General features: G+C 43.3%; 1 long non-coding RNA gene across 1 annotated transcript; it reads left to right on the top strand.

The window, feature by feature from the left end:
- Positions 1–4,527: 4,527 nt before the first annotated feature.
- On the top strand, positions 4,528–13,097 carry LOC140217148 (uncharacterized). Its single transcript, XR_011893655.1, has 3 exons — positions 4,528–4,810; positions 5,951–6,087; positions 11,184–13,097. It is a non-coding gene; the product is annotated as an uncharacterized lncRNA (long non-coding RNA).
- Positions 13,098–13,404: the final 307 nt, after the last annotated feature.

The raw sequence follows: 13,404 nt of genomic DNA, 5'->3' as shown, positions 1-13,404 counted from the left end.
TCCGGGCTCCGCCTCCGATGCCTAGCCCTGTTTTTAACCCCACGCCACCACGACCTCCAGCCCATCGAGTAATTAATCCCTGGCGCACGCCGGACAATCGGCCCATCTGATATTCGTGCGGTATTCCCGGTCACGTTGCACGCCTATGCCGCCGCTGTCCACTTCATCCACGTGACGATTCACGCACAGCCGCGTACGACCATCCGTTGTCTTACGCTCCAGACCGAGATTTACCCCTTCCCCGCCCACGCCTTCGCCCAGTTTCCGACCGCCGTTCTCCTTCTCCTCGTTGTCGCTCGCTCTCCCCGATGCATCGACATCCCTCTACCGCTGACTCGGAAAACTAAGTGGCGCAGTTCCCGAGGCAAGAACTGCGTCATCGTCACAACGTTCAAGCCCTCTTCTTTTTTTTTGATGTCGCTGTTGAAGGTGTCTCTGTGCTTGCCCTCATTGACACAGGTGCCGCCATATCTGTAATTGCCGAAAAACTATGCCGCTCAATACGAAAAGTCACGACGCCTTTCTTCGGTCAATTAGTGCAAGCATTTATGCGGACTTCATCTTCATCTGTACGAAGTCATCGGCTCGTGCTCGTTTTTAGCGTCATTTATCCTTTTTGCAATAAAGCATCGTCTCGACCACGGTATTTCAACATATATATATATATATATATATATATATATATATATATATACACGTGTGTGCATGTGCGTGTGAAAATGATGAAGCGCACAAACAGCAGTCCGTACATCTTTCTCCCCTCTGGAAAGCAACGAACTTCGAACAAAATGTAAGATTTTTTAAAACGATAAGATGCTTTGAGCAGGCACACGTGGATAACGTCAGTAATGCTGCAGAAAGGTGTCCCACTACTTAATGCAGATGCGCAATGCAAATGTTTAGGCAAGCATTTGCTCTACGAGAGCATCCAGGCCGCTGTATACATAAGGAAACTTCTCACACAGCCGAAGCAGTGCTGTGGCCTCATAGGGGCCACACATTTCCTTTGTACGGACGATATAACACCACACGTCATTTTACGTCGCAACAACTTTCTGCCTGTCCTAGTGGTGTTGGCAAGGGTGCGCAACGGACGGTAGTCAAGTAGTCCAGAATAGACATCGTCTAATACACAGCTATAGACTGAAAGGCAACGCCGAAAGGTAATTATAAGTTTTCCGTCAAAGAGGAACAAAGAGATTTCACTACGTCTATTCTGAACGACTGAAATTCAGTGTCATACACCGAGATAAAAAAAAAGCGGGGACATTCCAGCTTTCAAGTAAAATTTCAACAATCACAAGGGCGATAGACAGTAGCAAATGGCGCAGTACTCGGTCATATACGCCCCGCTTCTAGCTGTAGGATTAGAGGCTTTCATACATAAGCTAACCTTTACTAAGTCTTAAAAAACCAGCCGTACGCTACGCCAATGCGAATAATTCAATAATGTTTCCTTTATTTTTGAGGAAACTATGCATTGCGTTAAACGCAGGGCCTTCCATGCAGGGGTTACACTCTAAAAATTTTCACACCCTTATGGGTGTAATGCGGGTGTATTCATCTTTTCACCCTTGTAAACACCCTTGAAACACCCTTTCTTAATGGAAAAGGGTGCTCAACAAGAAAACACCCTTGGAACACCCCAGTCTTTCTAATTTACACCCTAATTATAAGGGAGTAAGTGAACAAGCTTACAGTATATGATAAATGAACATTGCCAGTTAAGGCGTTGATATTGGCTTTACATGAAACGCGCGCTACCTGCGCTTGAATCAGGTAGCGGGAATGATTGGATCGGGGCATCTAGGCAGCAGCGCACTGGCTCCGAACAGCGGTCAAAAATGAAGTTTCCCACGAATGTTGATATCGAACGGATGCCACTAACGCGCAGACTTTGCATAGCCAGATATCTGCAAAAGGCTTCATATGATCAATGGCAAAATATTTACAATGCTATCACTGAATACTTAAAGGTGTGCAACCAGTTAGACTGGGAATTGTTAGGAGTGAGGGCTAACGGTAAATAGCTCACCAACTTACGGTTTGTAGATGACATTGGCATACTCAGCAAAGCTGCAGACTATTTGCAACAAACGTTTGAGGACCTTGGCGAAGAAAGTGTAAGAGTCTGATTGAGAGTTAGTATGCAGAACAGAAAAGTAATGTTCCGCAGCCTGGCGAGAGAACGAATGTCATGGTCGGCAGTCAGCCTCTAGAACCTGCGCAGAAATACGTTTATTGAGGTGAATTACTCGCAGGGGCCTCTGATCAAGGAAATTAACAAAAATAAAAAATTAGCTGGAGAGCTTACGGCAGGCATTACTAAATCATGACCAGGGAGCTTACTGCTAATCATTGCTTTCTACCGTTACTAACGTATGGGGCCGAAACTTGGAAGTTACCAAAGAAGCTTGGGAAGACGTTGAGGACCGCGCAACGAGCGATGGAATGAAAATAATTAGGCATGACGATAATAGACTGGAGGACAGCGATGTGGATTAGAGAGCGAACGGGGATAGCTGATATTCTGGTTGACATTAAGAGAAAGAAGTCGTGCTGGGCAGACATTGCAATGCGTAAGGGAGAGAACTGCTGGTCTATTGGAGTTGCAGAACGGGTGCTAAGGGAAGGGAAGCACAGTCGAGGACGGCAGAGAATAATGTGGACGTGATGGAATTGGGAAACTTGAAGACACATGGAACCAGTTAGCACAAGACAGGGGTATTGGAGATCGCTGGAGAAGCTTTCGTCCTGCGATGGACGTCAAAATAAGCTGATGATGATGATGTGACGACATCCATGCCAGCTTCGCGGCATGTCATTCATGTTATGACATGCATGCGTATCATGCACGTTCTGATAGCTCGATTTGCGTCGATTGCGGGGTGGGGGGGGGGGGGGGGGCTAGTAGCGGCGTAGCCAAGTGGGGCACGCCGGGCACTTGTAACGCTCACTAACAGTCAATTTTTTGCTACTATGGCAATGGCCCCGCTCCTTCCCCCTCCACGGTCAATTGGGACCCCACCCCCCCTCACACGAAAAAATTTTCTGGCTACACCACTGTGGGGAGGGGGGTGTAAGATTGCTCCAGACCCCTCCCCCTAACTTGTCAACGGAAACGGGGGAGGGGTGGGCCGCTGCCACCGGGCCACAAACCTTAGGCAGCCCAATTACCGGCTGCATTTCCCTTTGGACGTCAATACTGCTCTAATGTCATTACACTGTAGGATTCGTGGCGGTTCGGGGGCCCCCATGCGACAATAAAAAAAAACACATACAGCCATCAGCAAGTCTTAGCTCCAGCAGATCTTTGGGAGCTGGGCAAGACTCTCATAAAAAAAAAAGCTTGGCACCCCTCTTACATGCATTGTCAACTCTGTGTCACCGCTGACTGCACATTTCCGGTAAAAAAAATCACACCGGAACTCCTCTCGGATTTGTCTAAGTATGCGTAAGCATTGTGACTCTTCCTCATCCACACGCAGTCCATGTCGTTATCGATGTTATGAGACTTGATCCGACGAGTATAAGCGACAGCGCTGCGGCGACACGAGCTGCTGTGGTCGGCGGCGCCAAGTGAATGGCGCAAGCAAAGTACTGCAGGTGGCCGGGCCAGATGCGCTGGTGACGTTACGTTCGTTTTGAGCCGTTATCGCTCTTTAGCACTTCTCATCCGCGTCGAACCATTATCAACCGTTCTCCGGCGGCGGCTGCTTGTGGCACGGCCGCGCGAACCGTATCTCGAAAGCGAACTGCCATGTGGACAGAGTGTGCCGACTGCTGAAAACTTCACGCGCTGTGTTCTCACCGTTTACTTCGCTTTGAAAACAGACGCGCGTACACCTATCTTGAAAGTGATCTGCGGAAAGCGCATAGTGAGTGCGGCATGAGCTGAAAGCTTCGTGAGCGCAGTGTCCTCGCCGCTTCGGTCGCGTTAAAGCGAGAGCTAGCACGAAGCTGAATTCACTCGCTGCTGTGGGTTCTATATTGAAAGATATCGTGCGGTACGGACTGACGGACAGATGGTTTTTCTTGTTGGGTAAGTATAGAAATGCTTACGTTATAAAAAAAATCGCAGGGTTCGCGAATTTCGCGATAACAACCAACACCAACCTACTCCCCTGCCCCCCGCTGAGCGATGCCGTCTTGATCGCCCCCTCCCAACCCCGGGAAAAGGGACACTACCCCTCTATTTCACTTGAAGAAACGATGATGAAACGTTAACAACGGCGAGAACGGCATTTCCTCCCGCGCAGTCTTATGGCCTCCGAGATCTGCGCGCGAAGCTGGCGCGCGCGAACCTGGGAGGCCACAATTGGCCACTTAATAGCATAAAAAGACAAAAAGATAATGCGAAATGACACAGTTAAAAATTCACACAAAGAACTGATCTTAGCTATACTGTTTGGGGAAAAGAAATAAAAAATTAGACAGCCGCAACACACGCCACTAAAGCCAAGCCACCACCGCCGGCATAACGCGGAACCAACAGTTGGCAACATTCGTTCGCGCTTCATTGTCCGCTTCGTCTCCGCAACGAGAGCCGCCATCCTTTCGCGCCGGCCGTTTTCTCATAGTTTTGTTTTTCTGCAAGTCCGCGCACGCAGCTCATCGGTAGATGCACGGGTGCACGGCGTCGCATTGCGACCTGCGGCATTTTCTCGTGTTCGCGCAATCGGTGTGAAACATGTCGCATGTGAAATATTTGATAGAAGTGCCTCACGTCCAAGTCAAGCCGCCGTACGGGTGTATGGCTGTGTGCCCCGTTCTCGGAAGCGTCGACGGGTTTCCGGCATGCGGATTTCAGGTACGTGCAAATGCGTTTCGCCCTCCTATTGAGCTCGGGAGCAAAGCGTGCAATATTTCATGTGAAAGATGCAGTGCCCGTCATCATGGTGTGAATTTCGAGCGGCAAACGAGAACTGTGGCACTTAGAGCACACCGCGGCTGCTAAGTCAGCGTGGAAATTGTTTTACGTTACCATAATATGTTGCTGTCAGTCTAATCTGCGGCTTGTGGACAGCTAGCCCATTGACTTTTGCTTCTGGCAGCAATAGGTATATAAATGGAAGCGGTAATAATTTTCGAGAGCAGACAGTTGTTTCGCGCGATGTTTGCTCGTGTTCATGGCGTTATGAAAGCTAGAAAACTAACTGGCTTGATCGTGCTTAGTTCCAACTCTAAGGGGCGTAACGTTGGCGCTGTATATGTTTGTTTTCCGTGCCGCGAGTACCACTTTCATGCTTTTGTTGCATGAGAGTGGTCGCTGCTGCATGCCGTCTGGGTAGAATACAATAAAAGCAATTTCCTCACTTTCATACGTATGCAATGTGACGTAACAAAATTTCCAGCGTTTTATTCGGAGCGTAAATATCCAGTATAGTTTAGTAAGAAACTCAAATTCTGTCTTAGCTTAGTAGGCGTCAAACAAGTGAAACTCTCATTCCTTCTTGAATTGTTCGCCCAAACCGCACCGCCCGCAGATGCGTCATCGGGTAATTGACAGTAGCTTCGCTACGTGAGTTGTTTTATGCGCCCATATTGCCCGGTTAAGTATCCTGTTAATTTATGCCGACGCTCGTTCATCTTGATTTTCAGCGATTACTATCCCCGAGTACCGGACGATGCCAAACTTGTTGTGAGGTGTAGCAAACGCGGGAAATTCAAAGTGGCGTGGCTGCAAGTTCCTGTTTTTACGTTTCTTGCATTCAAAGTCAACAGACACGGTATCACTGATTTATTTCCATTTCTGCTCTACTTGATCAATCTAATGTGACAACTGCATTTGCTCTTTAATGTTCTCCATTTATGTGTATTCAGCTTGGCTGCCAGAAAATGCTTGAATTTTTTTCAGTATCCAAGTGACGAAATATTTCACTTACGGCCGTGTGTGAAACACGCAAGATGAGAAAACTGATAGCAAAATGATGAGATGTTTCTTTTATAGCGTTTGGACTCGACTTTTGGTGAGGATGTCGATTAACCTTGGGCCTGGTGACAGCACACCCGACATGGCCAAAGTGCAGCCTATCAACTGAGTGCCCCCGAATGGACCATCAACATCGGAAAATGAAACAGAGCCAGGTAGGGGCAATTTTTACTTTGGAACAGAATACTGACAGCTGCCTCTTTTTTTAAGAACTAAATAACATATTTACAAACCCATCCTTTCTCTTTGTGCAGCCTACATAGAATTGTTTTTTGCTTGTTATACAGATCTTCAGAAAGCAGTTCTTCTGAACCCTTTTTGCATGCACAAATAAAGAGGAGTGTACTTTCTGAAGAAATTGATGCACTGAAATGTGCGTTCGACACACAATGAGATGCAAAATAACCAATAACTTTAAAGCGGTAAAAAAAAAACAAGTTTGGAACATGTTGTAACATCATAACCCGCCTTGGCATACGGATCTAAATATAACAGCAACAGAGGTGCATGCAGAGAAGTGTTTGTAAATGTTTGCAAGATACGTACATTGTCTACGAAATTGTTTTTACTTACTCGGAGCTTCTTGGTGCCATGGCAGTGCAGTAAAAGCTCAAAATGATGCCCCTGCTCCTAATAAAGCACCTTTATGTTTAAAATTAAATTATGGGCTTTTACATTCCAAAGTCACAACCTGAAGTTTTGGGAACCTGGCCTTCTTTAATGTACACCCGAATCTAAGTGCATAAGCGTTATTGCATTTTACCCCCATTGGAGGGCAGCTGCCATGGCCTACATTGAAGCTAGGACCAGCATGACTGAGCAGCATGGCATCATAGTAAGTGGGCTATACCACAAGGTCAAAATGAGAAATACTGCTTAGAACTACCAACCTCTTGGCTCACAAGCGCTTTGCACTAAGTTAAAGGAGTATGGAGTACTGACAGCGACCATTTATGTACCAATTTCTTTTTAGGCTGACTCCGTTATTAGGGTGCGAAGCTTCAATTAGTCAAAACCAGCCTTAAATTACAGAACCAGCTCAAAACACGCACCATGTATAGTTGGATTTGGACATGAAAATGGAGTCAATTCATGTCGCCGAAAATGGAGGTGGCAGTCACACTATTTCATGCATTTTGCCTAAAACATAGTCAATAATAATTAATCAATTTCTAAAATATTATTTTCAAAATTTTTTTCAAGCATGAAAGGAGGAGCCAAATGGTGTTCAGGTGCACGAGTAGTTAGTTGCACGGCACTTCTTGCATGTATTCACTGGCTTCTTTCAAGCTTGAAAAAAAGAACTTGTTGCACCTATTGAGCAGTAGAAAGCTGGATTGGGAATTTTTCAGGATGCTCTACAATTTTCGCACTGACACTTTTGCTTTGAATATAATATTTGAGCAGTTAAATTATCATTAATAACTAATTACCTAATTAGGAAAAATGCAAGAATTGGTTTCACTTCCTCAAAACAATGGCAAACGACATTACCTTGGTGCTGTCCAGCTACGTGGCACTTTTACATATTTGAAGCTTGCACATGTCAGACAGACCACCTGGTAATTACAAGGCATATATAGCAGTGGCTAAGTTGTGTGAGCCAGCCATGTGTAGCGAATCATGCGAAACGGCCATGTTTCTTTGACTTAAGGGCATGGTAAGATTTACATGCTCGACACCTTGTATCAGTGTGTTCTAGGCCTGTTCGTAGTTTAGCTGCTACATAAACAATATTTCTCCACGTGTAAGCTCATACGCATCTTTCAAGTATATTGCCTCGTGTGTCCAAAATAAACCATCCTCGCGCTTCCTTCATTATGTCTTCATCTGTTGCTGTGCCAAATTTTTAACATGCAACTGCACAAATTTTCATCCAGTTTTCATATTTCCTCGTTGTTTGGTGGCTTTATTTCTGAACAAGTTGTTTTCGTTAAACCCTGTTGCACACAGCAGTACACAGCATTTCTGCCTAGAGTGGGAATTTTTTTTTTTTTCAGATTGACATTAATACACCTTGCCTGGGCAATGTAAGGCATTCTACATAACACGGCCCTGCAATAATGTTTTATATTGCGTTCCAGCATCATGCAAAAGCTGTTTACTTACCAGATTAGAATATGTATAAGTGTTGGAAGTAACAGAACTGGAAGAAGCCAGCAGATAATGAGGCCAAGGAAAGCATACAGGAACATGTTTTAAGTTTTTTATATGAAGTATAGAAATGATAAATTCTAGGTAAATGAAAGTGGATTAAAAGATATCCACCTGTGGGTGAGGAACGGACCCATAACCTTCACATTACGCATGTGATATACTAACCACTGTGGTACTACGGCCGTGTTCGAGCGTCGACAATCTGAGGGGCCATTGTGGACGGTTGAATGCTGCCTCGGTGGCACAGTGGTTAGTGCATCGCATGCCTAATGCAAATGCTGTAGGTTCGTTCTCCCCCCATGCCTGTTTTTTTTACCATTTTCATTTCCCTTTATCATTTCTACATTTAAATAGAAAATTACAAATAAGCTTCCACGTGCCTTCCCTGGCATCTTCCAGCTGTGATTCAGAAAAATTTTGACCCTCAGTATCCTTTCTTCTCATTTGGAAGAACAGGAGCTTCATTTTAAAAATAATGAGTTCACTTTGTTCATCATCTCAATGTGGTCTCAAATCTTATCACAGCATGTGTATTACTAAGTGAAGTTTTTGTTAAGATGATGATATAGCATGGGACCTAATTAGTAGCCTTTGTGTACAGATATATGACTAGTCTAATAAATAGGAGGATTTTAAGAAGCACTTCTAACATGGTCTGATCATGTGTTTAAAAAAACTAATCTAGCATGATTTCAGGTATAACTGCTGCCCCTGAAAAATATTTGGATCATCTGCATTGGTATTGTTTTTAGACTGCACCAATACTGCTTTGATTGAAGTAGCCTCGTGGAACATGAAGCATCGCTTCTTGCTGAGTCAAGGAAATATTATCTGCATATCTGAGGTGCATGTGTCATATGCTCGAATGCTGTTTAAAGGCTGCTAATAAGAAAATTACTTCACTTGCCTTCCAGAGATTGCTTCAGTAGTCTGTACTACTCGATAATAAACAATTTACCAGAGTGAACATTCATCACAGTTGGCTTTGCTATGTTTATGCAAAATACCACAATTGCCTACTAGACATGTGACTGCACTAAAACTTGGAATTAATGACCAGTAAGATTTATGGGACAGCAAAACTTTGTTTATTACTCCAGAACAAAATGCCAGGCACTTCGGTTATTTCTGCCATAGAGTTTCTTACAGTAATTACTAGAGGGAACTCTGGCGCTCCAGTCGTACCACCATGGGAATGATGGGAAGCACATGGATTTGTCTGATACTCGTGCTTGTGAATTCAGACGTTCTTGTGGCTTCGTATATTATACGCTATATAAATCTTATTGTCGTAAATTTCAGCGCAGTCTATACTCTTCGAAGTGCAGAAGGCGGCGCCAACACGCACAATTGCTATTAATTGCAACGATTGAGCTTGTCCAGGGGGCCAAATCGAAAGGCACCAAGCGTCTGAAGGCACTGGTATGCCCGCGATAAATTCATCAGGGCGTTGCACTCGCTTGTCGTTACATGCCTCCGTGGCTTAATGGTTTCAATATCAGACTTCTGTTCTAGAGTTCCTGTGTTTGAATCCTGTCGTCGGACGATTTTCATGTTTATTTATTTATTACACAGTATATTGTTGAAAATGACTAGTTTACAAAGTCACAAAGCCGTTTGAAGCCAAACAGACGAAGTTTAGGCAAATCCATGTACTTCCCATAATTTCCATGCTGGTACAGCCGTTCTTGTTTGATCTCCTGTAGACACTAATGTTAGAGTTCCCTCTAGTAATTATTGTATGAAACTGATTTCTGCACCTCACTCTTGCAGAAGCGGCACCACACCTGCTGCGTAAACATGCACTACCTTTCGTCCAAGTGCAGGGAATGCTGTGAACTCGCCCTGTACAAAGCCTGCACTAAGTAAAACAAATCACAATGTGCAGTTGCTGCCACGTTGAACTGGTGGAATGAGTATTGAAATGCAGCACCTCCTGAACTAGTTCAGGAAGTGCAGGTTAATCAAGTGGAGATTATATAGTAACAGAAGTTGAGTGATTCTGCATTACATTCACGAAATATACTTCATGATACTTTTCCATTTATTTCCTCAGTTATTAAGAATCCATTTTGCATTGTTGGACAAAACTACAGAATGCCAACATAATTTCTAGCATTCACTGGTAGCAAACATGTCAAAACTTGTTCTAGTTTCTGGATTGCCGCTTTAACCGTTAACCCCCAAGTTAATTCCAGAATAATGTACCAAATTTTCCTAATTTTTTACGTACTCGATTTTTCGGTGTCATTCTCATTATAAAAATATATTACTTCATTGGTCTCTGGTTAGAAATAACACAAAAATAAGAGCTGCTCTTGAGGGCAGCTTTCCCTCAATGCCGACTGTAATTCATCTTTGACAATAAGAGCAGCGTGACATCGGGCAGAAAGAGTGCGACTCGTCATTGGCGATATTGGTACTACCTGCAGTCACTAGTACAGCTTGGGATCAAGGGTTAAAGGTTGCGACTTCGTTGCTGCCCAATTTTAATTCTGCAGCTGTTACACTTGGGTGTAGCGTGTGTATGTACGGGTGCATGCATTAAAATTACTTCACGCTAGAGCAAAGCAACTGTAGCGCAAAGAGGCATTAGTCACCTTTATATATTTGCTTTGTAAAGATGCGCTAAGTTTATCTTTTGCAATATAGACTTGGTGCTCTTTGGCCAAAGATGACTTTGTGCTACTAAAACCTATCAATTAATTTGCGTCTTGCAGTAGCAGGTGCTTATTCCTTTTTCGGGATTGGTGTGTGAGTTTTAATTTGTTTTTCTTGAACTGTGCAATTCCCACTCAGAGGACTGCATGTCATCTGAGGTGTTCCTTTTTCAATCAAGAATGTTGAGGTTGTGTTTGTGAAACTCGATTTCTTGCCTCAAACGAGCTTGTACAAACTGACCAAGCTAATAATTCTACCTGCTTATATATGAAATATGTTGCGGTTATGAACCCTCATAATGAATGACACATAGTATAAAAATTTTATCTATTAAAACAGTTTAATAAAATTTTTCATGTTTTTCGCGTTCGTGTTCCCTTCTCTACTCTCGTGTCCTGTCTGCATGCCTCACCTCTTTTTTACCACAATGCAGGGGGAAAAGGTTCCGGTAACACCATGCATTCAGTATGGTGGCCCAGACGTGTATGCAAGCAACCTCCTTCATGTCGACCAAGAACTACTCTGCAGTGTCTCGCAGACTTCCATGCGAAGTCCTCAACATTCTCGTCTCAGTGGAATGGCTGCTCACCTATCTGCGTGTCCATCACCAACACGGCCAGTTGTAAAGCTCCTGTACCCATTTAAGAAAGCTTTATGATTTTTTTATTTAGTCTCCACGGTTGGCCGTAGAATCTTAACATTTTTGATGTTTCTAACATTTTTACCTGGCACAAAGTGGTGCAATAACTTTAAACCAGTGTAATGTATTTAAGTGATGCTCACTCTAATGCCTATCTGGTTTTGTTAGTGTTTAAGAAATTTGTATGTCTGATGAGGTAACAGCATTTGAATTTGTCATCGTGGCTCGTTTCAATGAGCTGCTAGGAAATAAGACGCAAAACTTATCACACGCCAGTTGTAGCATTTTTGTTTTCATGACTACAGTATACACGTTTCAAAAGATGGAAAGTGTGGAAAAAAGTCTCAAGAACATAATCATCCTAGGATTGTCATGTCCTTACAACTCTGCAATGATAATGCCTCATACATCTTGGGAGCACATTGGTCACAATGCCTACAGGTATACTTGATAAGAGAATAGCTTGCACCCAGATTTGCCACGCAGTTGATGGCTGATGGCTTTTGTTTGTCGTCTTCATGTTACTACTATGTGTTCAATATTCATTTAGATGTAAAGGACACTACAGGCACTGAAGTACCAAATGGCACTTGCATTTCAGGGGACAAAGTGCCCAGCATGCCTGTCACAAAACGTGTTCTAGGGGCTACCTTGCCTTTATAGGTAAATGGACACCAGATGCTCTGTGTACAGTGTAATCGGTGTACTTGTCTAGAGTGCTTGAAAGATGTGCTACGGGCTGTACTGGCACTGTCTGAAGATAATGCATGGTTCTAGAAAGCCTGCAGCTGAGCATCTGCCACCATACTGAAGGAACTGTCCTAATTTTGTTGATGTTGAAATTTAGGAGCTGCAATGAATAGTTGTGAATGTGGCAGTGCTGCCAAACTAAAGCACAAATTACACACCTCGACTCACACAATGCACTCTGAAAGTTTTGCTACGTGGTATCTCTGTTTGCTGCCTCACCTTATGGCACCTTTACGAGCAATCGCAGGTGATTGCAGCTGCTGAGTCTTTATCAACTGGCAAGTTGAAAAAATAATGCTGTGCCACCAGCGTGGCTGCACATTCCGAGATGCAAGCTATCTTGAACCAGGTGTTCGGTAGACAGTACCTGTGCAGCCAAAACTTGGTGTTTGAGCCCTATAGGCAACTACGTTCACAACTGCCCACAAGTGTGCTGTCGGAACAGAAAGTTGAGAACAAGCAGCATTTTTACCGGGGTTCAAAACATTAGTGCAAGTCATTCTTTAACCAAGGCTGGTAATCATGCATATGTAATGAGAACAGGGCATTTGTTACACACAAGGGGTCATGTGTCAAGTTTAATTAGATCAGTAATCTAGGAGATGGAATTATAAAAGTATACCTTTTGTTCCTCAGTGGTCTCTTGGAGAGATGACAATTTCCGGCAGTTTAGTTTTGACTTTTTATGTCTAGATTTGGTGTGCATATTGCAACTATAACTAACAGTCAGTGCTCTGTCCTGCCCAGTTTTTATGCTGTCTTTGTGATATTTGCAATATTTTGCAGTTCAGCTGCAAAATATTGTCTAAACTATTATATATTGTCTATGCAAGTATATGTCTTTACTATTACTAGTTTTCATGTTCAACTTTTGTGCAGTGCTCACTAGTTATTACTAGCCATGTTTTGTTCACACATGCTCTTGGATTGTTGCGCGAAGTGACACGGACACACACTACAAGCAAACAGGACGAGCGCTAACTCTCAACTAAATATTTCTTGAAACGAAGAACATCTATATATATATATATATATATATATATATATATATATATATATATATATATATATATATATATATATATATATATATATATATATATATATATATATATAAAGTGATTGCAGAAAACCGCAGCATAAGAACATGACAAGGTATGAAGACATCAGTTAAACATATGAGGAAGTAGGGAAGTCAAAAAAGGAAACAACAAAAAGACACTACTTCAGATTAACACACGTGTTGTGAAGATACTGCAATTCG

The sequence above is a fragment of the Dermacentor andersoni genome, chromosome 4 (assembly GCF_023375885.2).
Source record: "Dermacentor andersoni chromosome 4, qqDerAnde1_hic_scaffold, whole genome shotgun sequence".
NCBI lineage: Eukaryota > Metazoa > Arthropoda > Arachnida > Ixodida > Ixodidae > Dermacentor > Dermacentor andersoni.
Note: the sequence above shows the minus strand (reverse complement) of the source record. Positions and strands in the feature narration are given on the sequence as shown.